This window comes from Mandrillus leucophaeus, unplaced genomic scaffold, assembly GCF_000951045.1.
Source record: "Mandrillus leucophaeus isolate KB7577 unplaced genomic scaffold, Mleu.le_1.0 Scaffold621, whole genome shotgun sequence".
NCBI classification, from domain to species: domain Eukaryota; kingdom Metazoa; phylum Chordata; class Mammalia; order Primates; family Cercopithecidae; genus Mandrillus; species Mandrillus leucophaeus.
The window spans coordinates 587,281-612,672 of NW_012106709.1; the positions used below are offsets into that span (position 1 = coordinate 587,281).

At 37.6% G+C, this 25,392-nt stretch overlaps 1 protein-coding gene across 1 annotated transcript in view; it reads right to left on the bottom strand.

Annotated features, from left to right (window-relative positions):
• Positions 1 to 25,392, bottom strand: part of LOC105553988 (25-hydroxycholesterol 7-alpha-hydroxylase) — a 196,813-nt gene that overhangs the window by 108,165 nt on the left and 63,256 nt on the right. The window lies entirely within an intron of this gene.

Sequence of the window (25,392 nt, forward strand, 5' to 3'; positions counted from 1 at the left end):
TGAATATTGGAGACAATATTATTTCCCAGATTCCAGAGTCTAATATCTATTTCAACACGTCTGTGTAATTCAAGGCCATATCGCCTGGTAAGTGGCTAGGCAACCAGTTCTCTAATTTGTGACATCATCTCCAGCTAGACATTCTTTTATAGTCAAAGTATAGGCCAAGCTTATCTAGGGCGGTTTATTCGGCACTGAAGAGGTTGTAGTAGCCACTTCCTTTCTTTTGAGTGAACAGAGGCTTCACAAACACAGTCAGACTACAGCAGTTTAAAAATTCAATAGACCACTACAAACATGACATGTAATCAAAAGCTAACCACTGAAAATGGAATTCACCTGTCATTTGAAATGAAAAGTTTCCCTCCCCAATTACTAACATGGCTTAACAATCACTAATCTGGATGGAATCATAATTTGTGTTACAAGCACAAGAAAAGGATAAGTGGCATACACAATGTATAGCCTTTTCAAAGGAGGACAAAGAAAAAGAAAACATCGGCCGGGCGCGGTAGATCACGTCTGTAAGAAGCGGGCGGATCACGAGGTCAGGAGGTTGAGACCATCCTGACTAACATGGTGAAACCCCGTCTTTACTAAAAATACCAAAAATTAGCAGGGAGTGGTAGCGGGCGCCTGTAGTCCCAGCTACTCAGGAGGCTGAGGCAGGAGAATGGTGTGAACCTGGGAGGCGGAGCTTGCAGTGAGGACCACTGCACTCCAGCCAGGGTGGCAGAGCGAGACTCCGTCTCAAAAGAAAAATAAATAAATAAATAAAATAAAAAATAAAAAATAAATCAACTTACAAAGTACTCTCCCAGAAACACTTAAGATTGTTGAAAATTAAGTAAAATAGATTGCAGAGGACTTGATTTCTGTGTTAGTTTCACTATGTTCATTTTTTTTTCTCATGAGCTATTTCACCTCACACTTTATTGAGAGCAATTTTTTGTAGTCTGATTTCATGACTGATTGTGTCCTGCCACAGTACTTGGTTGACATTTTCTACAAGCCATATCAAGAACTGTTTTATTAGATAACAACAATGGCACTCGGCTCATTTTTCTGAGGGTATTGTTCAAGCAGTAGAGAGTCACAGCAGATTCAGGCTTGCTGATTGCATTAGTCTCAGTACCAGTCCTTGTGGTTCTGGAATCTATCCATCCCTCCTAGCCTACCAGTTGTTGCCAGCCAGTCTTTGTAAAGCGCAGATCTGACCAGGTCACCCCATCCTCTCTGAAACTCTCAATGGCTTCCTATGATACAAATAAAATTCAAATTCTGTAGAGTTTGATGCCCTCTATTTTTAAAACACCCATACCTGATCCAGTTAGACTGAATTGCTCTCCATTCCCTAACTTTGCCTGGAATTTTCTCTCTTCCTTTGTTCAAATGCTTGCCTTTGGTCTGGCATTGCCACCCTACTCACTTTGCAAGGCCAAAGGATACTTCTCTTTCACTTGTTCATTCATCATTCATTCAAGGAGTAAATACTGTTTAAGTAGCTCCTATATACCAGGCACCATATTCGACACTTTCTCTCTTAGACTTTTCTTACATCCCCAGTTCCTCCAACCTTGGAAATAATCTTTCTTTTCTCTGAATTCTGCTAACACCTCAATTAGGACACTTGCCATTTTTAGATTCAGAAACCTCCTTTGTATATCACTGTAGGCCAACAGTACCCAGAACACGGTAGTACATCAATAAATTTCATGAATGGATAAATCCATGGTTGAGTAACAGATGAATACGTAAGTACAAAACACCTTGTAAAATATAAATCACATAAAAAGTACCTATAAATATATTTTATTTATATTTATTTATATTCTTATATATAATATATAAACATAAAGCACCTTATAAAATAGATAAAATACCTTTCAAATTAAGCTTCATATTTGAAAATACATAAAATATTCAAGCAGCCCAATTTTAAAAGCAGATACCTACTTTGTAGTAGTTTAAACTAGGAAAACTCCTGCAAGATCTTAAAGAATAAAACCACACATACTTTTCAGCTTAAAAATAATTTATCTACCATTATAACAAATTGCACATATAGAAATAAGCACATTGCAGTTTGCCCATTTCTGTTCTATACTTTTAGAAGGGGGAAGAGAGATGTGGGGATGAGGGGGAGGGAGGGAGTAAAAGGTTTTCAAATCTCTCAAAGTTTAATACCCCAGAAGACAAGAGTAGAGGCACTAGGAGCCCTTAACTCTAATGATAGCGGTCATATCTGCTGTCAGCTCAGCACAGAGAGATCTGCGACAACTTCTAGACTAGCAGAATCACAGCAAACCAGTTCTCTATTTGTATACAACTCACAGCTGAGTGGAAACGATTTCACAGCTGCACGGTAAACCTCCTGGCGCCTCTCCTGCTTGGCGGCCCCACTGCCTGGGACCAGTCACTGCAGAGAAGCCCGCCACCGCTGCTTTCTGGGAAGGAACAAATGGTGGCGCTACAAAGAGGGTGAGGTGCCAAGGGAAGGCCATCTGCCCAGTGTTGGTTTTGTCATCTGTCACTCTCTGAAATGAGTCCCTGCCTTAGAGAAGGAAGTCAAGGTTTACAGAAAAGAATTCCCTATGTGCATCTACACTGACCCTTCTAATCTGTCTCTGACTCAACTTTCAGGTAGTTCTTCAGAGAGCTAGTTAACTGGGGAATTTGCCCTTCAACAAGGCATAATACTGAGGAGCCACCCTTGTGGGGGTTATTTTAAATTCTAAATATTCTTATAATATGCCTTCCTTCTATAAAACAATATAGAATTTGAATTGAATTTTCCAAATAAGGCTTGCTCAGAAAGCTATCTACTTAGTCATCAAATCAACAATGCTAATTGCAATTTACAATGTGCAATGTAGCATGTGCTAATAGTCTTATTATAGCACTTTCAATATAGCAGATTAAAAATTATTTCTGTCTTGGTGACTATGTCTCATTTTTCATAAATACTTTAAAAATGATTTTATGGCCAATCCTTTCTCTTCTGCACTATTATTATCCTTCACCTCACACAGTTCTTTCAAGGATTAAAAGAGAGAAAGTAAGCAAAGAACACAGTGCCTAACACAGCACTGGCACGTGTTGATAATTAAGAAAATCAGAGCTACAGTAGCAGAGGCAGGAACAACAACAGTAGTAACATTTGTAGTTGTAGCTCATAGCCTGACTTTTCGTTTGCAATTAAGAATCTTCTTGAAAATCATACTCTAAAATCCTAAAAAAGGAAGTCAATTTGTAGCTACAAAAATAGCACCTTCTCAGACAAAATTATAGATACATCAGCAATCCTTTTTAAAACAAAACATTTTACTGGAACTGGCCATCAGCAGCAGCACTTGCATTCTGGATCTCAGAACAGAAAACAGGCTGCCCTGCCTAGGGGCAACTTTCTACCATTAACTCAATGCTAGAATCATCATGTCACTTAAAAGTGGGAAAATAAACACAGAGTCATCATTTTATAAGACATCATATATTATCACCACTTGATCTTGCATGTTAAATTTGCATGTTGAAAGGATTTTGTTTTTTTGTTTTTTCATGGTTGTAGCTCCAGTTGTGGAACTGGCATATTACAGTCAACCAACATATATTTGTTAAATACACTCTTGAATTTTTATAAATGTGGGTATATTTTTCTCCTCATTTATATATATCATTATATATGTATATATGCCTACATATATATTTCTCATTTATATGTATACATATACACATTTTCTCATTTTATATGTATATATCTCATTATATATGTGTGTGTTATGTGTATGTATATTTTATATATTATATATATAGTCTTACAGTGCAGAAATTTGTATAATTAATTTTCTTAAACACTGTGAGACTGAAAGAGAAAAGAAAATGTTGTATGATTATACTTTGGTTGCACATCCATATATACACATGGTAAAAGTAAGATATTGACAGATGCTACAGCACTTTGCATATAATCCTATTAGTACATAATTAGGGCCTGATAATGTTTTACACCTAAATGATCTTCTCTCCTGAACTGTAAGCTCCTTGAGGATTCCTGTTTATCTTTATTCTATTATATAAGAAAAATTGAGTAAAACATTATTTGGATGAATGGATAGAGAGCTGATTGATAAGTTAATAAGTAGCATCATCAAACAAAAATTGTCGGTATATGTGTAGTCTATGAGACTTGTCAAATGATCTGCTTCCAGACCCACCCTTGAATGTGAATTTCCAATAAATCAACTGGACATCAAAAAGCTTAACTGCATGCCAGAACACAACCCAACACAAAGACTCTGACAATATCCAGCATCCCAAACCATAAAATTCTCAATGTCCAGGATGCAATAAAAAGTTATCAGGTAAGCAAATAAGCAGGAAAATATAGAGGAAAAAAAATCAATCTATCAATAAAACAGGCTTCCAAAATGAGAGAATGGAATTTGCAGACACGGAAGTCAAAATATCATGTGATCAAATGTTCTCCATTTGTTCAAGAATAGAGAAGAAACATGAACTTGAAAAGAAATAAATGGAAGATACAAAAAATGGAAATGTTAAGAGATGAAAAATGAAATGTCTGTAACAAAAAAATATGTAAAACTGACAGCAGATTAGATACTGTAGAAGAAGTCAGTCAACTTGAAGAAATAACAATAGAAACTATCTGAAAGAGAGAAAAAAAGATAAAACACTAAAGAAATTAAAAAGTAGTAATGACCAGTAGGATAATATAAAGCAATACAAGTAACTGGAATCCCAGAAGGAAACAGACAGGGAGTCAAAAAAAAATCTTCAAGAGATAAGGGCCCAAATTTTCCCAAAATTTGATCAAAATTATAAACTCATGGGTATTCTCTTTTTACATTATGCTATCTCATAGTGACTGCATTTTAAATATATTAAGAATCAGCAACAGAATTTAATAATTGTAAACATCTATCTTGTGTCAGGCGCTGTTTTTAATGCTTTGCAAGTAGTAACGCATACAATCCCAACACACAAGGTGATAAGATCTCTTATATCCCTATTTTATAGATCAGGGCACTAACTCCCAGAAAGATTAGGTGATGGCATGCTCAATGTCACCCAGCTTTTTTGAGTGGAGCAAAGACTCAAACCTGTATTCCTGTGTTTCTGGCTTCAGCATTCATGCTCTTAACCATGCTATATGGCCTCTGTACCGTCTGTGCAATGGACAGATATTAACACTTTAAGCCTCAAACTTGAGTCAGATGTGTCCATTTTCATGCTAAACACTGCTAAATCTTAAAACAATTCAGTTGTGGTTTTTATAAAGAATATCAATTTACCGTTTATCTTCCAAGATCCAAAATAATGTCAATAAATGTGTGCAAATGCATGAACAAACTGGCAAAAAGATGAAGAACATGTTAGCGTTCAAACCATTGTGACCTGCCATTTAGCCATGGACTAAATCAGCAGGAAAATTGTGTATCTGGAGCAATGTGTACTTGTGATTTTCTGAAACCATATTTTAAAAGAAAACTAAAAACATCCAGATACTACAGTTGTCAGCAACTTGACTCCTTCTAGTTGGAATCAGAGGGTTCCTGCTGACACATGTAGCCCTGCTTGTCCTTTGTCACATATGTGCTTCCCCTGCAAACTGTCAGTGACTTGTCAGAATTGATCAGGAAGTCTAAGGTCAATCCTCAGTGATGGACAGGTCTGGACACAACAACATCTCATTTCTGGTTCTGTGTCATGTAACGTATGAAAACTGATGTCCCCATCATTCTACTCTCAGGATGAATGACTGCACACAATGACGGTGAGATTTTTTTTTAAAGGTAAAGAAAATCAACAGGATACACTCAACATTTATTTTTTTAAACAAATATTTAATCTAATGTTGCAGAGAGATGGGATGTCTTACAAAAAGACGTATACTCCTTTCTCCCAATGTACAAATAAAACTGCCCATATTCCTTATTTGGGAATTTAAACCATCTAACAACCAAACCAGCCAAATCTAGGAATAAGGAAACAGGGCAGGGCACTTCTGTAAATGGCCTGAGATCCTGATGGCTCCCAAGGCACCCAACCCATGAATTACAGGGCAGAAATTTGGAAGTATCTTTGTTGCTTTCCAAGGTGTCTACTTTGAAATTTGATAGAAATTAAGATTTGTGTTACACTTCAAAGACTGTTACTTTTGTTTGTTTTTTTTTTTGTTAAAGTGGGCATCTTACTACTTAAATTGCCCTTTCTAGAAAAGAAAAATGCTAGAAAATTTTTTATAATTTTAAAACACATCTGACACCACTGAAATATATTAAGAGACTGTAAAAAAAAAAAAAAAAAAAAAAAACCTAATCTTTTGGAGGAAGAGATGGAAAATCACTGTGAACAGGGGTCTAAAGTATGCACAGTATTGCTTAGAAGGGAAAGGGACATAAAAGGGCTTCCACTGAACAGTTTATATAAATTAGCAGACAACACTTTTGGGCCTCTGTTCACATGGCTTCTCATTTCCTCACTATCTTGACTTCTCTCATTATCCTTACTAGTCACTTTATTCCTCCTTATAGATTTTACTACAAAACATAGAGAAGAGGAAAGAATATCCCATTTTGCTACACTTCCAAAATCCTACCTCTATTTTTTTTCCATTCCTCACACCCCTACAAAAATCCTCATAACATTACTTTGATTTTAGCAAAATCACTGGCAACAGAGGAGGGAAAATGGGAAAATGTGAGAGAACTCACTGCCTAACTCCCACTGCTTCTTTCTACACCCAAAAGAGGGAAATGTAGAGAAAGGAGAAAGACCTCTACAGCATAGTAACATGAACATAAATTTAAGCATCTGAATCTTTTAGTTCTTAACACAGACACAGCCTATAATTACAGTTGCAGGGGAAACCACTAAGTTCCCTGTGATTTGTTCCCCAACTGAAGAAAAGGGAGAAACACTCTGTGAGTTCAGGCTACTGGTAATATTCAACAATTGATACCTATTCCACTTTTTCTATTATTTTAACTGTAAAAGGAATGGAGATAAAATACTATCAAAGAGATTCCATGTTGTCACTGCTAATTTTCCAATCATTTTGAACATTTCAGAATGTTGTGAAAATTGCAAAACTGTTTATTGACTTTCTAGCTCTTTACCATTCATGAGTGCCATTGGGATATAATTGTTTAATGAAACAAAATTGTATGATTCCCCTAAATCATGTATCTATTCTACCTTTTAGGTAGTCTGAAAGTATAAAATAACATATTTGGAGCCATAACAGGCCACCATGTCCATTCTGATGCACATCTCTAAGTTATTTTTTTGGCCAAGTGTGGTGGCTCACACCTGCAATCCCAGCACTTTGGGAGGCCAGTGCAAGAGGAGTGGTTGAGTCCAAGAGTTTGAGATCAACCTTGGCAACATGGCGTAATTCCATCTCTACAAAAAATACAAAAATTAGCAGGGCGTGGTAGTGCAGGCCTGTAGTCCTAGCTACTCAGGAGACTGAAGTGGGAAGATCACTTGAGACCAGAAAGTGGAGGGTAAAATAAGGTGAGATTGCACCACTGCACTCCAGCCTGGGCAACAGAACCAGACCCAGCCTCCAAAAAAAAAATAGTTTTTTTTTTTTGGAAAAAAAATTTAAATAAAATTTTTCTAGCAAATCATGATAATATTGTAATATAAGACTATCATATCTAGCAAATCATTATAATTATAGACATGAAACAATTAAAAATAAATTACTATATTTATTACTACAAATTGCTATACAGTCACCAGTTCATATATTCCACCCTTAATGATCATGGTTGTATAACAGCATTAAAGGTACAACTCAAGCTATTTATGTAATATATGTTGGTATATCTAGTATATGGCATTTCAAAGGCCTAAATAAAGTATAAATCACTGACTGCAGGTAGTTGCATCCCTACTGAATATTCAAAGTGACAGTTATTAACTACCTCTTCGTTCATCATTAGCCCAAGAGTCAATGGTGTTAAAATACATTCCAGGGTCTCAGTAGTATAAAATAACATATTTGGAGCCATAACAAGCCACCATGTCCATTCTGATGCACATCTCTAAGAGTTGTTTTTTTGGCCAAGTATGGTGGCTCTCACCTGTAATCCCAGCACTTCGGGAGGCCAGTGCAGGAGGATTGCACATCAGGACTAAGCACCAGGATTTCTGCCCTGAATCTTCCTAGACTGACACCTCTCTCCAAAGGCAAGGAATCCAGTACCAAGGGGACATGCTGCCCTAGCCCCTCCATCTTTGTACTCATGGTCCAGCTGCTCAGAAATTGGGATTCCCTGTTCAACCGTAAGCAGTCCCCTTCTGTGGCATACATGGGCTTCCTTCTTGGGTCTATCCCCCAAAAGCCAAACATGCAGCCATTATGTTCACCTCCAGGTCTGAGGTTAGCTGATGGCTGTTGTTTGGGGTGGAAGTTTGATGGCGCTTCCTGTGGGTAGAGTGGTCCATTCCAGGCAGACAAGGTCCCTGTAGGATGGCAGGTGCAAGATATGGGCTAAGGGTCACATTTGCATCTGTGTCCCACAATTATCAGAAGTGGATTTTCCTTAGAGTAACTGGAAGGTAAATATAAAGTAGATTCCCAGAGGTCCCAACATTCCAGTGGCAAGGCAATTATGGGCAGGGTTACCCCTTTGGCGCCATCAAGGCTCCATCTGTTCTACTACAACAATTATGATTGAAATCATGGGATATAGTGGCTTCTAACATATAGTTGTGAGGTCACTGGAACAGATTTTTAAGGAACTTCAGCTCAAAACACACAGTTTTGGTAAACTTTAGGACAACAGTGGATACACAATTGACCATATCTATTGCCAAGAAGTTAGATTAAATGGCATTTAGAATAATAAAAATTTTAAGAGCGCATATAAAGGTCATTTTGATGGGCAACCTACATTTATGACAATTTAGTTCATTCCATGACTAAAACCATAAGGTCTCTTTCTCCCTTCCACACACTCAGATATTGACCAGTTAAAATACATTAAATTTATATTTCTAAAATTTACATCATTAAGATCCCCACAAAGCAAAGCATACATGACCTCCTTAAACTACACTTTCACGATAAATCAGTAGTGAGTGCAGTGATTCATATATTATTAAGTTAATTGTCTGTCAAGATATTAACAATGTTGACTTCTGAAAAGAAGTCTAAAATTTTAAAAGCCAAACTGAGTTTATCAGCTAGGACAGATTGCTGCTTGTCTAAGTGACTTAGTTTGTATGACACAGCTACACGCTGCCTTTGGGTTCACAAGTCCTTCAAAACCAAAAATCCATGCTAATGGAAACCTTTTCAGCATAAAGCACCCAACAATCAGAGTTAAGGTTTTATTTATTGGCTTTGACCATCTACTTCTGTTATCAACCATAAGGGCCCATACACTTCATCAACCCCTAACAATAGCCGCAAGCTTGGACAATCTGTCTTGCGTCTTCATTGGGTAAGACTTCAATGGAACAGCCTCGATTAAAGAACAGTCCACGCATAAAATGAAAACTCATTAAAATAAACTTTCTCAAAGGGTAGAAACTTCAGTTCCAATTGAACTGAACTGTTTTTATTTCAAAGATGAAAGGCACATTACCCAGCCATACATTCATGTGCTCTTGGCCTAAGTGCTTTCTATTTGGCGACTTTAACTCTGGGTCCCTTCCCATGTCTTTTTGGAGGCTTTAGAAACATAATAGGAATTCAACCCTTATTGAGCCTGATTGGAACATAGTATCTGTGAACCTCTTAATAATACTTCAGACCTTTATGGTTTAATTTGCAATGGTGTCCCTTTTGTCTGCCTTACTAGCCTTTAATCTAAGGCACAATGCACCCACTTTACATTTATTTGCAGAAAAACACTGAATAGCTAAGGATTTTTTAATGTGACCATTACAAATGGAGATTTTTTACAGACACACAGGTATGATCATTTACATAACAGAATGCAAAGCTTAATGAATAAAAAGTTGAGGTCGAAGATGGCTGTTGCCAATTGTTTACATGAAAACTGACTTACAACTTTGAGGTTGAAAACTTCACCTTGAACTTATGAGGACAATATCAATGAAAGAAACAACACAATAAAACGAAAAAGTCAAGAGACTGGGAAAATCTGTTATGCGAAAATATCAGCTGACCTATAAAAGAGTAATATAACTGGTATTAGCTGAAGCAAATAATAATACTCTGAGCTTTAATTTTATATGAATGATCATTAAGTGAAATGAACCACAAACATGGTTACTTAGATACATAGAATATTCAGAGGAAATGCTAATATTCAAAGCAATGCAAAAACATCCACTAATGGTTGTATATGCATGCCATTAAGAGGAAATTAAGCTCTTTAAGATTGGCTATATATCATTATATAACTTTAATTCATACATCTTTGTCTGAGACCTAAATGTATATACCATGTGAATACTTTAAAAGACACATTATTTCAAGAAATATAAATTTCTTGTGTCAAAAATATTCCCTTAAATTATGTAGTTGTGAAACTATATGTAGATGCATTTTAAATTTTATCAAAATTAATAACTAGCATAATGGTCTCTGGGTAATGAAAATGCTATATACTATTTCAGCAGGGGTTGCCAAAAGCTTCTCAATTATCTTTTTGATTTAATCTATTTGTAAATTACTAACAAAGGCTTTTTTTCTTTATGCAAAAATCTATCAGAAATTGAATATATAAATAAAATATTTTAAAACAAAAATCTATTATTTAAAACCAAAACAAAAGATCAAAATAAAAAATGTTACAAAATCAAACATCACAAATGACAAAGTATAGAAAACTAATTCTTACCTGTTTTTTTTAACCTATAAAGTCAATCCAAACTTTCTTGCTATTTTTGCTTTCTTTTTGCTTTAAAGGTGAATGTATTAAATATTTGAAATTAATCTTACTCAAAAAGCAAACAGAAAAAAAACACCTATCTTTGTCGAAATTACAAACAATTCTGTCATTCACCAACTTATACTAGCTCCAGTACAAAACAAACATCTGTCCTGACTGTTAGAAAGTGTTAAGTGAATTCCTGGGTTTGCTCAAACAGGATCATATAGATACCATTTTTTCCCACTAATTTAAAAAAAAATCATAGTTTCTGTATTTTATTTGATATTATTTTGGTCTTACCACATCTATCTATCATTTAGGGGTCTAAATATATCAATCTGTAAAAAGCCAAATTAAAATAACCAACAATCTCTCAGGGAAAACTAAACTAGGTCTGTCTCACTTTAAGCAAAACCAATGTATAAATGTAGGTGAAAGATGATTGAAAGATTAATATTTGTGATGCATAGTATTAGCAATAGGACATTTGTGCAACAGCAGGCTCTCCTCCTGAAATTGTCTTAATAATATGTATGACTTACAACTGTCCTTGACTCTATCTAATATATACAAAATAATATTTTATATAGATGAAAATATTTGCATATATATATTTCATATCTACAAAAACATTTGCAGTAAATAACACTATATCTTTATGATAGATATCGATACATATTCTATATAATTATGACACATATGATATAGATCACATTATCTACTGTAAATGTTTCATTTATTGAATTATTCAAATAAGTCAAAAGAATCTGTATCATTCCACCAAAAATGTCAGTTTATAGAAATTTGATTATTGTTAATCAGGGGCTGTTCTTGTCTAAAAATTTAACTTATAAACCTCCAATTAACTATAAACCATTTATAATTTTAAAAATTAGCATAACAGGAGCACACAATGCTTTTCTTGTTATCATGAGGTTGAGCCACGGAAGTTCAGAAACTATAATTAATTTCTTGTTTAATGAAATTGGCCAAAGCTGCCATAGAGCTTCCTGTAGCTTTAAGATGATCATGCTCTAAGTTGCTTCCTGAAAGTGAAGTTCCTTTTGCATCTTAAGCAGCAAAACTAGTGTATAATTACAATGGAAAACTCCATGTTGGAAGGCCCTGGCCTCTGTAGACTGTACTTACAAATGGAAAACAGAGCAGCCTAAAGCTGTCCAGTATGTGCTTCCCAGACCTTATGTGACCCATCAGAGAAGTTCCCCAAAACAAACTCAGTGTTGAAAATATGGTTATGAATATTAGCCATAAAAATCACGTTTTAATTTAAACAAATTCATTTTAATGTAAAGAAATCATATAAACATGAAATAATTTCAACAAAGCATTAAATGATAAATACCTTTCTAAGTTTGGACATAAGGACATTATCTACTAGAAAAAATCTAACATAATTTTAACGCTTTTACTTTTGCATTGAAATTAGTGTGTGTCAAAAAATGAGATAATACAGTAGTTTTTCACTTACATGGACACATGTTAATAGTTCTGTGAGATATTTGCAATTTTCACTTTTATGGTTTCATTTCCTGACGCTTACCTAGGAAAACTGGGATCTTATATTATAAAATTTAAGAAAAGCAAACAAATGACTTAAAGGGTGTATAGAGTGATTTTTTTTTAGGGGGGGGAGGGTTTTTTTATTATTATTTTTTTGCCTTAATCCACTCATTTGGTTGAGAAACATAAGGCCCTGTTCACTTCATTTAAGCCTCACAATGACTGGAAGCCTGATCAATCTGTCTTGTGTCTTCTTAGGGTGAAACTGCAATTGAGCGGAAGCAACAGATGAACAAAGCCCACATTCAAATCTGTAGCTCATTAAAATAACGTTAAAATAGAGTAAAATCTCAATTGTAAGTGAATTGTAGCTGGCTTTTTTTTACTGCTAAATACATTTGATTAATAAACTATACAATCATTAGTCCTGAATCAGTGGTCTTTAAAGTAAATTTAAATAAATGTCTACTTCTTTCTAAAAACTTGAACATTTTGAAAACCATTTTGGAAATAGGCTTTCAACAAAGCACTACATGAGATAACTCTGCAGCATGCTCCAATGACACATTCCATCAAGACATGATTCACAGTAATTCTACAGTTCATGGTGCTTTCTACAGTATATGGAAGAACCATACACAGATAAAATCAGTATTAGTCAGTGTAACACTTCCCCCTCTAAATTCCTATCATTCTATAATGACACAACAAGTTTCTATCAATAAATGCCAAAATTGATGTGCTATGCAACAATTTGTTATCCAAATGCCCAATAAGTAAAATTTTTAGAATTTTTGTGAATTTTAAGTAACCCAGAAGTTCAGTAGGGAAATTCACAAGTAAGCATACTACCATTCCAGTCTGTACCTAATCCAGGGTTGAAATCTTTATTAACACATTTGACTAAGACAGTCAAGATTTATAAAAGTCAGATTTTAGTTGGGAACACATGTCCATAGTTATGTCTGATGGATTTTTGTTATAATGCATAATCATGTTCTAGAAACTGCTTAGGCAATCTGAAGACATCTGTTAAAATAATTCATGCAAACATTTTCAACCCTAAAACCTCACCTTTAAGAAACCAATCTCACAGAAATAAAAGCACCACAGCACCATTACATATGATTTTAAATCATATGTAATCAAAGATATTTGCTGTAGAATTGTTTCTTGGGGTTAAAAAAGAAAAAAAAAATGAAAACAAAGTAGAAAAACTGTGGACCATTAATAATATGGAATATTATGGAAGGTTAAAAGAGTCTGTTAAAGCTACACCAGTTGACTGGAAAATTTTTCATGATACACTCTTAAATAAAAAGTAAGATGCAGAGAACACATCTCTAAAAAACTAACTGGCAAAATCCCTACACGTACATGTGTGTACAAAGTTCTGATCTGATTATATGCCCACAGAGAAAGGTCTGAAAGGCTATGTATAGGTTGTTGATATAAGCATAGAAAGCCAAGGGGTGGGGGGAGGTAGGGGACAGGGGTTGAGGGTTGGCTGGTAACCAAAAGAATAATTTTTTTTTTTTTTTTTTGAGACAGATTCTCGTTCTGTCACCCTGGCTGGATGGAGTGCAGTGGTGCATTTTCGATACACTACAACCTCTGCCTCCTGGGTTCAAGCGATTCTCCCAACTTCTGCCTTAGCCTCCCAAGTAGCTGGGATTACAGGCATGTACCACCACGCTGGCTAATTTTTGTATTTTCAGTACAGACGGGGTTTCACCATGTTGGCCAGGCTGGTCTCTAACTCCTGGCTTCAGGTGATCCGCCCGCCTCAGCCTCCCAAAGTGCTGGGATTACAGACATAAGCCACTGCACCCAGCCAAAAGAATGATTTTTTTTCAAAAGTCCTCAATGACAACAGCATGTTATTCTGATATATCTGATTTTTACAATAAGCATGTAATAGTTAAATAATCAGATTAAAACAATAAAGTCATTTTCACAAATAGAGAAGAGACGTCTGAGAAGCGAGTCTGGCTAGAAGCTTTTCAGGTAACGGGAAACTTTGCAGGTTAATTCCTAGTTTCTTCATTTGCTTGTGTTGGGGCTCAGAAAATGATACCCCAAAGTATGGTGCTTTGGTGTGCTGAGTACTTTGAACTAAAAGAGTCGGGCTCAGAAGCAGCCTCAGAACAAAGATCTCTCTGCCCTCCTGCCCTCCTGTTTCTCGCCCCTAGCTCTCTCTTAAGGTGAGTCAGAAAAACCAGAATTCCTCTTCCCCAAGGCAGTTCCCCTTTTCCCCAAAGACAGACATAAAACCTAGAAATATTACTCTAACCTTCCCCTGTCTTTCTGTGTAGAAGCTGGCCATAAAGAAATGCTCTGACCTAACCCTGTACGATAGTAGGTCATAAGACCCTCATTCCAGAGGGTTCCTGTCCCATTCCAGGGGGAAGAAATACTACAACAGAGAAGCCAAGAAGAATCTGAACAAATAGGAGGCCTTGTTGGGTTTCCCCATCAGTCCATAACCAATAGATCACACCCTTTGGTCCAATCGTGTTTCTACATAGCTGTCCATTTTTCACCAAACCTACACATAAAAATGGGCAGTGTTCCCTGAGTCTTTGGGTCTTCATAGTGAAGGCTCCCAAGTCACATAAAAATGTTGATTATTTACATAAAGATGCTATGCTTTTCTCTTGTTAAGCTGTGTTTTGTTATAAAAGTATCAGCCATGACCCTTATTGTGAGAAAGAAAGGTGTTACACCTTGTCCACTTCTACACTTGCTTTATGGTTTTGGAGAATCACTGAATGTCTCTCTCCACTTTCCCCCTGTGTCAAGCGAGGTAATGTTAAAGTGAGCATTACATGGAATAATGCATTTAAAACACCTAGGAGCAGGAATGACTACTCTAAGTCCTCAATACATTGTGATTCTTAAACCCCTCTCCCTGACTCTTGCCCTACGGCTTCAGAAGGTGGCTTCCTTGCTGACAGCGGGAGTTGGGTTCCGGCTGAAGTAGCTACTAAAAGGCTCTCATACACACACATAACTGCAAGGCTTGGGCCTGTCAGATCACAGAAGGGAATGCAGAGAGTAGGAGAGAGGAAGGTAGGTTAGGAGGAGGAGCAGGGAGGGAAGATTGACACACTTCTTAGATATCTTTTGGTGATGAAAACAGAAAATACGACTATGAATCCATTAGTATCACACAGTGATAGAGAAGAACATCTCTGACCGTTGATAATCTAGATTCTGATCAGCTGCCTAGTATCTCTTCTTCTTCATCATGCCCTAACCTTGCTCACTGGTCCACCAAAAGCCCACCCTTCTCAGTGGGTGTCCACAAGCTCTGCCCACCACAACCATCCACTGTCGTGTGGCTGCAAGGCTAGAGATTTCTGAGTAATCACAAAGGAAGCAGACCGTCTGTTTCATGGGTATCCTGTCCTCCTGTGAGGATCTGACTGACATTTTTTAATTAAACTGGCCCACTGGAGTTTAATTAAGGTGGTGTCTGAAACTAAAGAAATATAGATCCCTTTTATGGAACAAACATGTAGGATAAGAAATCTTTTACCCCTTTGATCCTTAAAAAATGCCCTTCATTGTTTCTCTTATTCCCAAACCTTTTCTTCTTTTTATTAACAAAGTTGTTTCAGAAGTGACTTAAAATGACCCATAGGCTATCCCCATAAATCTACAAGTATCTGAGAAATTGTAGAGACTGAATATGTACCTTGGGGGATAAGAAAGTCTGCCTTTTAAATTCAATTTAACTGAAATCAGCTTAGAAAATATGTATTGACTAATGACCCAGTAATGAACCCAGTTACAAAAAGGAGTTTGAATCTCACAGGGAAACTAACCAGGTTAAAAAAGTACAGAATAAAAGCAACTTCCTATTTTGGAACAGGCACTGGATTGGAGTCAGGGTTGCTGGCCGTGGCTTTAGCCCTTCCATTTTTTGGCACTGCATCTTTAAGCAAGTTACCTAGCCTCTCTGAACAGTAGCTGCCTGATTTGCAAGATTGAGTGTTCTACCTCATTGGGCTAACACAAAGATTAAATGGGATAATAAATGTGAGAAGCTTGTGTGGCCTGTACAAATACAGATAACCATCATTATTATTTGGGAGAATTTCTTTTGGAAATGACTCTGAAGTTAACTTAGGATCATCTGTATAGCACACAACATTACTATTCCTTCCCATTCCTTCTTGCTGCTTTTGCATGCACCCCACCCCGATTTTGTAGTCTGGTGCTTTCAGTTCCCCACTCCCAACTCCTGTAGCTCTTTGGAGAACAACTCTCAGGCTGATGGAGCCACTTTGCAACAAGCGCAGAAAGTGGGAAGTGCCTGAGGGTCTATGATCCTTTGCACACCCTGAGACTATCATCCAATGAGTATGGGGTGAAGGAGTGTGAACCTGCAGCACAAATAGGTCTAATTCATACTCCAGAGTGCTATAGGGTTAGACTGAATGAAGTCCCCCTCTGGGAGACTCTGTCCAAGCTAAGTCAAACCCTTCCTCCACTTTCTCCCTTCCCTGTTGTGCTTTCCCTGCCCACTTAAGGGTTTCCCCTGGGAGTTCTGCTTCTGAGGAACCCAATCTGAGACAATACAGTATTATAAAGGCTCTCAATTCATTTTCCTTCATTTGAGAGCCTAAATTTTTATACTTCTTATTTCTTTTAAGCAAAAAGTATAATAATTCACCATTTCTCTTTGCTGACTAGGCCTCCAAATGACATAATTCCCTAGCATTTGTTGCTTTCATTGAATTATTTTTTCCTCACAAATTACTTTTTGTTCACTTGAGATCTTTTAATGTATATGTAGTCAATGAATCAATTTTCATGATAATTCTCATGAATTAGGTCTTCACACAATATGTACATTGATCATAATGGTAAATGACACAAAGGACCTAAGTTTTTGAAAAGAAGAATTATCATGAAGATTCCAACATCAAAGCCACCGCATCTGTCCCAATACTGCATTCTTCTAAACTGAAAAGGACTATAGGGAACAGTTGACCAAGTAGAAATCTTTAGGCAAAGATTATGCTAATACATATGCCCACAGAGTCAGGGAAAGTCAGTCTAGAAAGCTCGATGAGAACAATCTAAAGTTTTTTTAGACTGACAGACTTAAAACCAATACTCAAGGTTCACAGTCAGGGCAATGTGCTTGGACAATTCTAATACAGAATTCCAATGTTATCTTCTATTTCAAAACACAGGAAATTAAGCAAAAAACAAAACAAAACAAAAAAATCCACACTTGGATTCCAACCTTTTAAGAAGCATGGTTAATTTGAAATATATCTGAATATTCAACCGAAGTATGGAGCAAGAACATTTAAATTAACCTCTTTCATTACCATCATTATCTCTTCATCCTCTCATTCACCACCACAATGGAGAAGTTATGCTTGCCACTCATGTGGACAATAGGGTCATAAGTCTTGGGTTTAGCATGCAGTACCTGCTGTGGTACACATTCTTCTGTTAATGAGCATGCATAACTCTTCATCCCTAAGGAACTGTCTCTGCACATAAAAGGATACATAATTTTTATAATGCCAGAAAGAAGTAAATACAGCTCATTGAGTTTTCTATGGGAGGATTTGGAGAGTTTAATTATCATGGACTGCCAGTATCTCTAGGCACTTATTAGGCTGGTTCTTTTTCCGTGTTTCTTTATGTCATACAAGCAAGTTACCAAGTATAGTGTTACCAAATACAAGGTAATAACACATTTTAGATCCTTGTGGTGGTTTCAGTGGTCAGATCTTACAGCTCCTCTCTAGAGAGCAAGTCTCACGCCACTAAAGCCACTTGGTCACATGTGGTGAGCGGAAGTGCAGAGATCAGCAACAGATCCTTCCCCACACCGTTAGCCCCCTACCTCAGAAGTGAAAAACTCTTAAGGTGTCAGTTACATCAACCATAATCGATGTGTAAAAGACTTCTCCTTCCAGATGTATTCAAATTTTAAGTTATTATAATTGTTGAGTAAATATGTATTAAATGTTCTGCAAAGAAGCTGACACATACTAAATGTTCAGTAAATGTTGGCTGCTATTATTGTGTTTATTAGAATTATTATTATCATTAAGAAAAACTCAAGAGAATTATCAAACACTTCTAGAAAAAATCAGGAAAACAACTGAAATTCAGTTTCAAAATGTTCAAGAAATTTCTGCCATTTCTTGAATTGTTTATAATGCAATGAGTGAAAAAAGACTGTTAAGAGAGAATATCCTACCCAAGAAATTCTACCTTAGACCAGGCTCAGTGGCTCACACCTATAATCCCAGCACTTTTGGAGGCCATGGCAGGTGAATCCATTGAGTCCAGGAGTTCGAGAACAGCCTGAGCAACATGGCAAAACCCCATCTCTACAAAAATTATAAAAATTAGCTGGGTGTGGTGGTGTACTCTTGTAGTCCCAGCTATTAGGGAAGCTGAGGTCTAAGGATCACTTGAGCCTGGGAAGTTGAGGCTGTAGACAACTGTGGAGTACCACTGCACTCCAACCTGGGAAACAGATTAACACCTTGTCTCAGAAAAACTGTAAAAATATCAAAGAGAAGCTCTAAGATAACAGCTAATGTAAATATGTATTTCAGATGGTCTTATGATACTTGACACATCAAAACAAAGTGAAAAATATTAATCCAGGACTTCCTATCCTTCATTACTTGATCAGAACATACAAAAACACATTCACACATGCACACATACACACATACAATCATGCACACGCAATCTTACACAGACATGTTCAGACACACATAAAGGCAGTCCTTGACTTGCATAATGGTGCAGAGCCATAAACATGACCATTTATGCGGAACTGTGCAAAGCAGTCTTAATAACAAATGGAAAAATTTATTATTGTTCTTTGACCTTTAAAATTGTTTGTCAAGGTGTTAAAAACTTTTATGTTAGTTATAAATATTAGAGAAATAAAAAATTAATAAAACTAATATTTATTCAGCATAGTGAAATTTAAAACACTAGAAGACATTTTAAGAGGGAGATTTTTTTTCCTTCATAAAAATCTTAACCAAGAATAGCTTGAATTTCTTGTCGTGAAACTTACAACAAGAAATGGGGTAAGCATCTTGCCTATGTCCTGATGAATCATCACATTCCTTTCTAAATTTGGATCTGATTCTAACATTTTATCCTGTGTGCTTTGAATGTTATGAAATATTTTGGAGCATTGCTTTAATGTAAAGTTTCTTGTCAGTGTCACTTCCTCTGGGACATCTTTGTCCTTTTTGTCACAAATAGTTTTCTCATTTATGTTGGTAAATTGTTCACCTTCACTAAGTCCCTCTAGCTGTGAATCTAGTCTTTTGAATGGCTATGCTGTCAACATTCCTAGTCAGCTATGTCTTCTATACATGTTTGATTCTAATTTCACCTACAGTTTCATCACTTTTTGTTTCTTTGCTGTATTTTCTTTTATTTAGACAGATTCTCACTCTGTCACCCAGGCTGAAGTGCAGTGGTACGATCTCAGCTCACTGCAACCTCTGACCCCTGGGTTCAAGCAATTCTCCTGCCTCAGCCTCCTGAGTAGATGGGACTACAGGCACATGCCATCATGTTCGGCTAATTTTTTTTTTTTTTTTTTTTTTTTATTTTTAGTGGAGATGGGGTTTCACCATGTTGGCCAGGCTGGTTTCAAACTCCTGACCTTGTGATCTACCCTCCTCAGGCTCCCAGAGTGCTGGGATTACAAGCATGAGCCACCATGCCCAGTCATCTTTGTTGGCCAATTCCCTCTTTTAAGCTTCCATTTTTGTAAAATATCCCATAGGTTTATCACTGAGAGACAAGGAGGCAACAAAAGTACATGCTTTGTGATCTGTGCATGAACTGAATCGTAGATGTGCAGTGACCCATCATGACAGACTTTGAAAAAAGTGACATGATTGGTCATTGATTGAGATGAGTACCTGTTATCTACCTAATTATTTGTGAACTAAAGACCTGGCATTCAAATATATATGTTATGCAATTACTCAGTTAACAAAATGTGGTACCTAAAATTTGAACTGTGCTGTTGGAATACTGGTATTATGTAACTAAACCATAGTTACTGAAATTCATGTAAATTGGAGCCCTATGAAGCAAGGACTGTCTGCATACACACACACACACACACACACACACACACACACACACACACAGAGTATATATGAAATAGTCTGGCTCTGTTTCCCCACCCAAATTTCAGCATGAATTGTAATCCCCACATACTAGGGGAGGGACCTTGTGGGAGGTGATTAGATCATGGAAGTGGTCCCCTCATGCTGGTCTCATGATAGTAAGTGAGTCCCACAAGATCTGATGGTTTTATAAGGGAGTTTTCCCTCCTCACTCTTCACTTCTTCTTCCTGCTGCCCTGTGAAGAAGGATGTGCTTCTTTTCCCCTTCCGCCATCACAGTGTTTTCTGAGGCCTCTCCAGCCATGCTGATCTGTAAGTTAATTAAACCTCTTTTCTTTATAAATCTCCCAGTCTCCAGTATGTCTTTATCAGCAGCGTGAGAATGGAATAATACAGTAAACTGTTATCAGGAGTGGAGTGATGCTGCAGATACCCAAAAATGTGGAAGCAACTTTGGAACTGGGTAACAGGCAGAAGTTGGGACGATTTGGAGGGTTCAGAAGAAGACAGAAAGTTGTGGGAAAGTTTGGAACTTCCTGGTCTCAGATGGAGAACTTGTTGGGAACTATAATGGGAACTGTATGGAGGTCTCAGATGGAGAAACGTGTTGGGAACTGTAATAAAGGTGATTTTTGCTATGCTTTAGCAAAGAGACTGGCAGCATTTTGCCCCACCCTCGAGATCTGTGGAAATTTGAACTTGAGAGAGATATTTAGGGTATCTGGCTGAAAAAATTTCTAAGCAGCAAAGCATTCAAGAGGAAGCAGGGCATAAAAGTTTGGAAACTCTACAGCCTGATGATGAGATATAAAATAAAAACCCATTTGTTAGGGAGAAATTCAAGCCTGCTGCAGAAATTTGTGTAAGTACCAAGGAGCTGAATGTTAATCACAAAGACAATGGGGAAAATGTCTCCAGGGCATGTCAGAGACCTTCACAGCAGCCTCTCCCATCACAGGCCAGAGGCCTAGGAGGAAAACATGGTTTCATTCACCATGTCTTTAGACTTAGTGACAAGGTGCCCTTGTGCCATGGTGTCCTGCATCCCAGATGCTTCAGCTCCAGCTGCAAAAAGGAGCCAAGTTACAGCTCAGGCCATGAATTCAGAGGGTGTAAGCCCCAAGCCTCAGTGGCTTCCACGTGGTGTTGGGCCTGTGGTATAATAAAGTCAAGAACTGAGGTTGGGGAACCTCCACCTAGATTTCAGAGGATGTGTGGAAATACCTGGATGTCCAGGCAGAAGTGTGCCTTAGGGGTGGAGCCCTCATGGAGAACCTCTGTTAGGGCAGTGTGGAAGGGAAATGTGGAGTTGGAGCCCACACACAGTCTCCACTGGGGCACTGCCTAGTGGAGCTGTGAGAAGAGGGTCACCGTCCTTGAGAACCTAGCATTGTAGATCCACTTACAGCTTGCACTGTGCACCTGGAAAAGTCACAGCCAGTCAAGGCCAGCCTCTGAAAGCAGCTGGGAGGGGGGCTGTACTCTGCAAAGCCACAGAGGCAGAGCTGCCCAAGCCATGGGAGCCCACGTCTTGCATCAGTGTGACCTGGACGTGAGTCATGAAGTCAAAGGAGATCATTTTGGAACTTTAAGGTTTAATGGCTGCTTTATTGGATTCTGGACAGCATGTAGCCTGTAGCCCCTTTGTTTTGGCCAATTTCTCCCATCTGAAATGGGTATATCTACCCAATGCCTGTACCCCCATTGTATCTAGGAAGTAACTAACCTGCTTTTGACTTCACAGGCTCATAGGCAGAAGGGATTTGCCTTGTCTCAGATGAGACCATGGACTTGCACTTTTGGGTTAATGTTGAAATAAGTTATGACTTTGGGGGAACTGTTAGGATGGCATATTGTGTTTTAAAATGTGAGAAACGTGAGATCTGGGAGGGGCCAGGGACAGAATGATATGGTCTGGCTCAGCGTCCCCAACCCAAATCTCATCTTGATTTGTAATCCCAACGTGTTGTGGGAGGAAACTTGTGGGAGGTGTTTATATGATGGGGGCAGTCCCCTAATGCTGTTCTAATGATAGTGAGTGAGTTCTCAGGAGATCTAATGGCTTTTTAAGGGGCTTTTCCCACCTCTGCTCTGCACGTCTCCTTCCTGCCACCCTGTGAAGAAGGACGTGTTTGCTTCCCCTTCCACCATGATTGTTAAGTTTTCTGAGGCCTCCTCAGTGGTGCTAAACTGTGAGTCAATTAAATCTCTTTCCGTTATAAATTACCTAGTTTCAGGTATGTCTTTATTAGCAGCATGAGAATGCACTGATATAATATAGATGCACACACATACACATAGAGAACTCTGATGAGTTTTTTCAGGGGCACAGTAACCATGTGCTAAAAGAAAATGTAAACGAAATCTGTCACTTTAAGAGATGGGTCCCCTCCTATATCGAAGGATGAACAATGATCTGATGCGCTAGAGACGAAACAGAGGTTGAAATTCCTCAAGGTTGCATTGCAGGCCTCCCCTCTCCAGTGGATACACAGTGGCTTTTGATGCCCACACAGGTGAAATAGGACGAGATAACACTTCTCACCCACCATGTGAGGACTAACTAGTGCTTTATGGGCATTATTTCTCCACAACTACCCAACAGTAGCGAGCAGTATTTACAAAAAAGAATTTGATTGCCAATCAGTTCCACGTGCACAGGACAGCTCTTCTCTACCATACACTACTACTGCTTGCCAAGTCACACCTAGAAAGCCAGCCTTTGTGTAAAGGCTGACACAGGCTTGGCATTTTTGGAAGGTACTTGGAAATTTCTATTCAGCTTTGAGGTTTCAAGTTGAAAACCACTTCTGCCATGTGCTATGACCCATGCTTGTAATCCCAGTTGCCTGGGAGGCTAAGACACAGGGATCACTTGAGGCCAGAAGTTGGAGACCAGGCTGGGAAACCTAGGGAGACTCCATCTTTACAATTGGTTTTTTTTGTTGTTTTTTTTTTTGTTTGTTTGTTTTTAAATTAGCCAGGCATGGTGGTGCATGCCTATAGTCCCAGCTATTTGGGAGGCTAAGGAAGGAGGACTGCTTGAGCCCAGGAGTTTGAGGCTGCAGTGAGCTATGATTGTGCCCCTGCACTTCAGTGCGGGCAATAAAGCCAGACCCCATCTCAAAAAATAAATTAAAATTAAAATTAAAAAATAAAAATAAAATTCACTTCCTCAGGGAAGCTCAGACTAGGTGAACACCACTCCATTATACATTCTGTTAATATTCAGTACTTTTGCTTTAAAATGTATATGTATTTGTGTGCTTACTTTGTGCTCAGGTATTGTAGTAAGTGCTTTACAAATAATAACACATTCAATTCTTATAATAATCACAAACTTATGTGTATGATAAACAATTCGCCTGTGTACCCCACGAGGACAGAGATCACATCTGCCTTTTTTACCACTGGATCCTTAGTCCACTAGTGCTGCTCTAACAAAATACCTGAGACTGGGTAATTTATAAAGTACAGAAATTAATTTTCTCACAGTTCTAGAAGCTGGAAAGTCCCAAATCAAGGCACCAGCAGGTTCAGTGTCTGGTATCTCTGCTTCTAAAATGCACCTTGAATACTGTGTCTTCACATGGTAGAAAAGATGGAAGGGCAAAAACGGAAACCAGGCCTACCTGGTTCTCAAGCGCTTTCATAATGCATTAATCCATTCATGATGGCATAACCCTCATGACTTAATCACCTCCCAAAGGCCCCACCACTTAACGCTGTTGCATTGGTGATTATAAGTTTCAACATGAATTTTGAAGGGGACATAAACATTCAAACCACAGCAGATCCCTAGTGCCTAGTCCTAGTATCTAAAACCTACTAGGTTAACAAATGTTTATTTGTAGTCCTATATATCATGTGAGGATTGTTCTAAGCATCCCTAAATTGTTCTACTGGGTAAAGACACCCCTTTATTTGCTAACATAACTTTTAACTACAGAAAAGCATAAACACGCTTCTCTATAGACTTTTTTTTCATTTTTTATTTAACAAAAGCATAAGTATACTGGTTGCATGAAAATTAGGTTGGTCACTATTATAACTCATTTGGTTTTTACCAAGAAAAAGGAATGGGAAAAATATTTTAGGACAATAGCCTCCCTAGACCAGCATCCCCAAATTTTTTGGCACCAGGGATTGGTCACTCCTATGAGAATCTAATGCTGCCACTTATCTGGAGGAGGTGCAGCTAAGGAGGTGGACCATGAACCAGTACTGGGTCTATGGCCTGGGGATTGAAGTCCCCTGCCCTAGACCACTGCTCTCTAAACTTGTCTCAGTGAGTTCCTGTTCTATAAGAAGTGCATGTTCCCTCAATATCTATATATTTATTTAAAAATGGATATACAATATTTATTCTAAAATGTATATACTATACTAGAAAAAATATGTCATTGTAAAATATGCCCCTTTGGCATAATAATTATTTTGAACTGATTTTGAGAAAGTACAGACACAGGAGAGGCTCAAAAACAGAGTAGAAGTTACCCTTTTGTAAGAAAAATTTGTATCTATAAAGGAAATCTCCATTTCTAAGGGTGTCTCCACTCTCTGTACCAGGAAGAGAAGGATGACTAAAATCACAAGAGAAGGTGCCTGTTTATATCTGGATAACAAAAGTTACCCTTGTTAGCTGTGCTTTTCCTGGTCACTTTTCCATAACTATAACCTTTCCAAAATGTTTCTTTGTTTCAGCTGAAGGTGATATTTAAATCTGAACTCAAAACCCCTTCCTTGAGATTTATTCTCATGTATACATGAGGTGCACATGTTAATAAGCCTCTATTTGTTTTTATATTATTAATCTGTCTCTTGTTATGGGTGGGTGG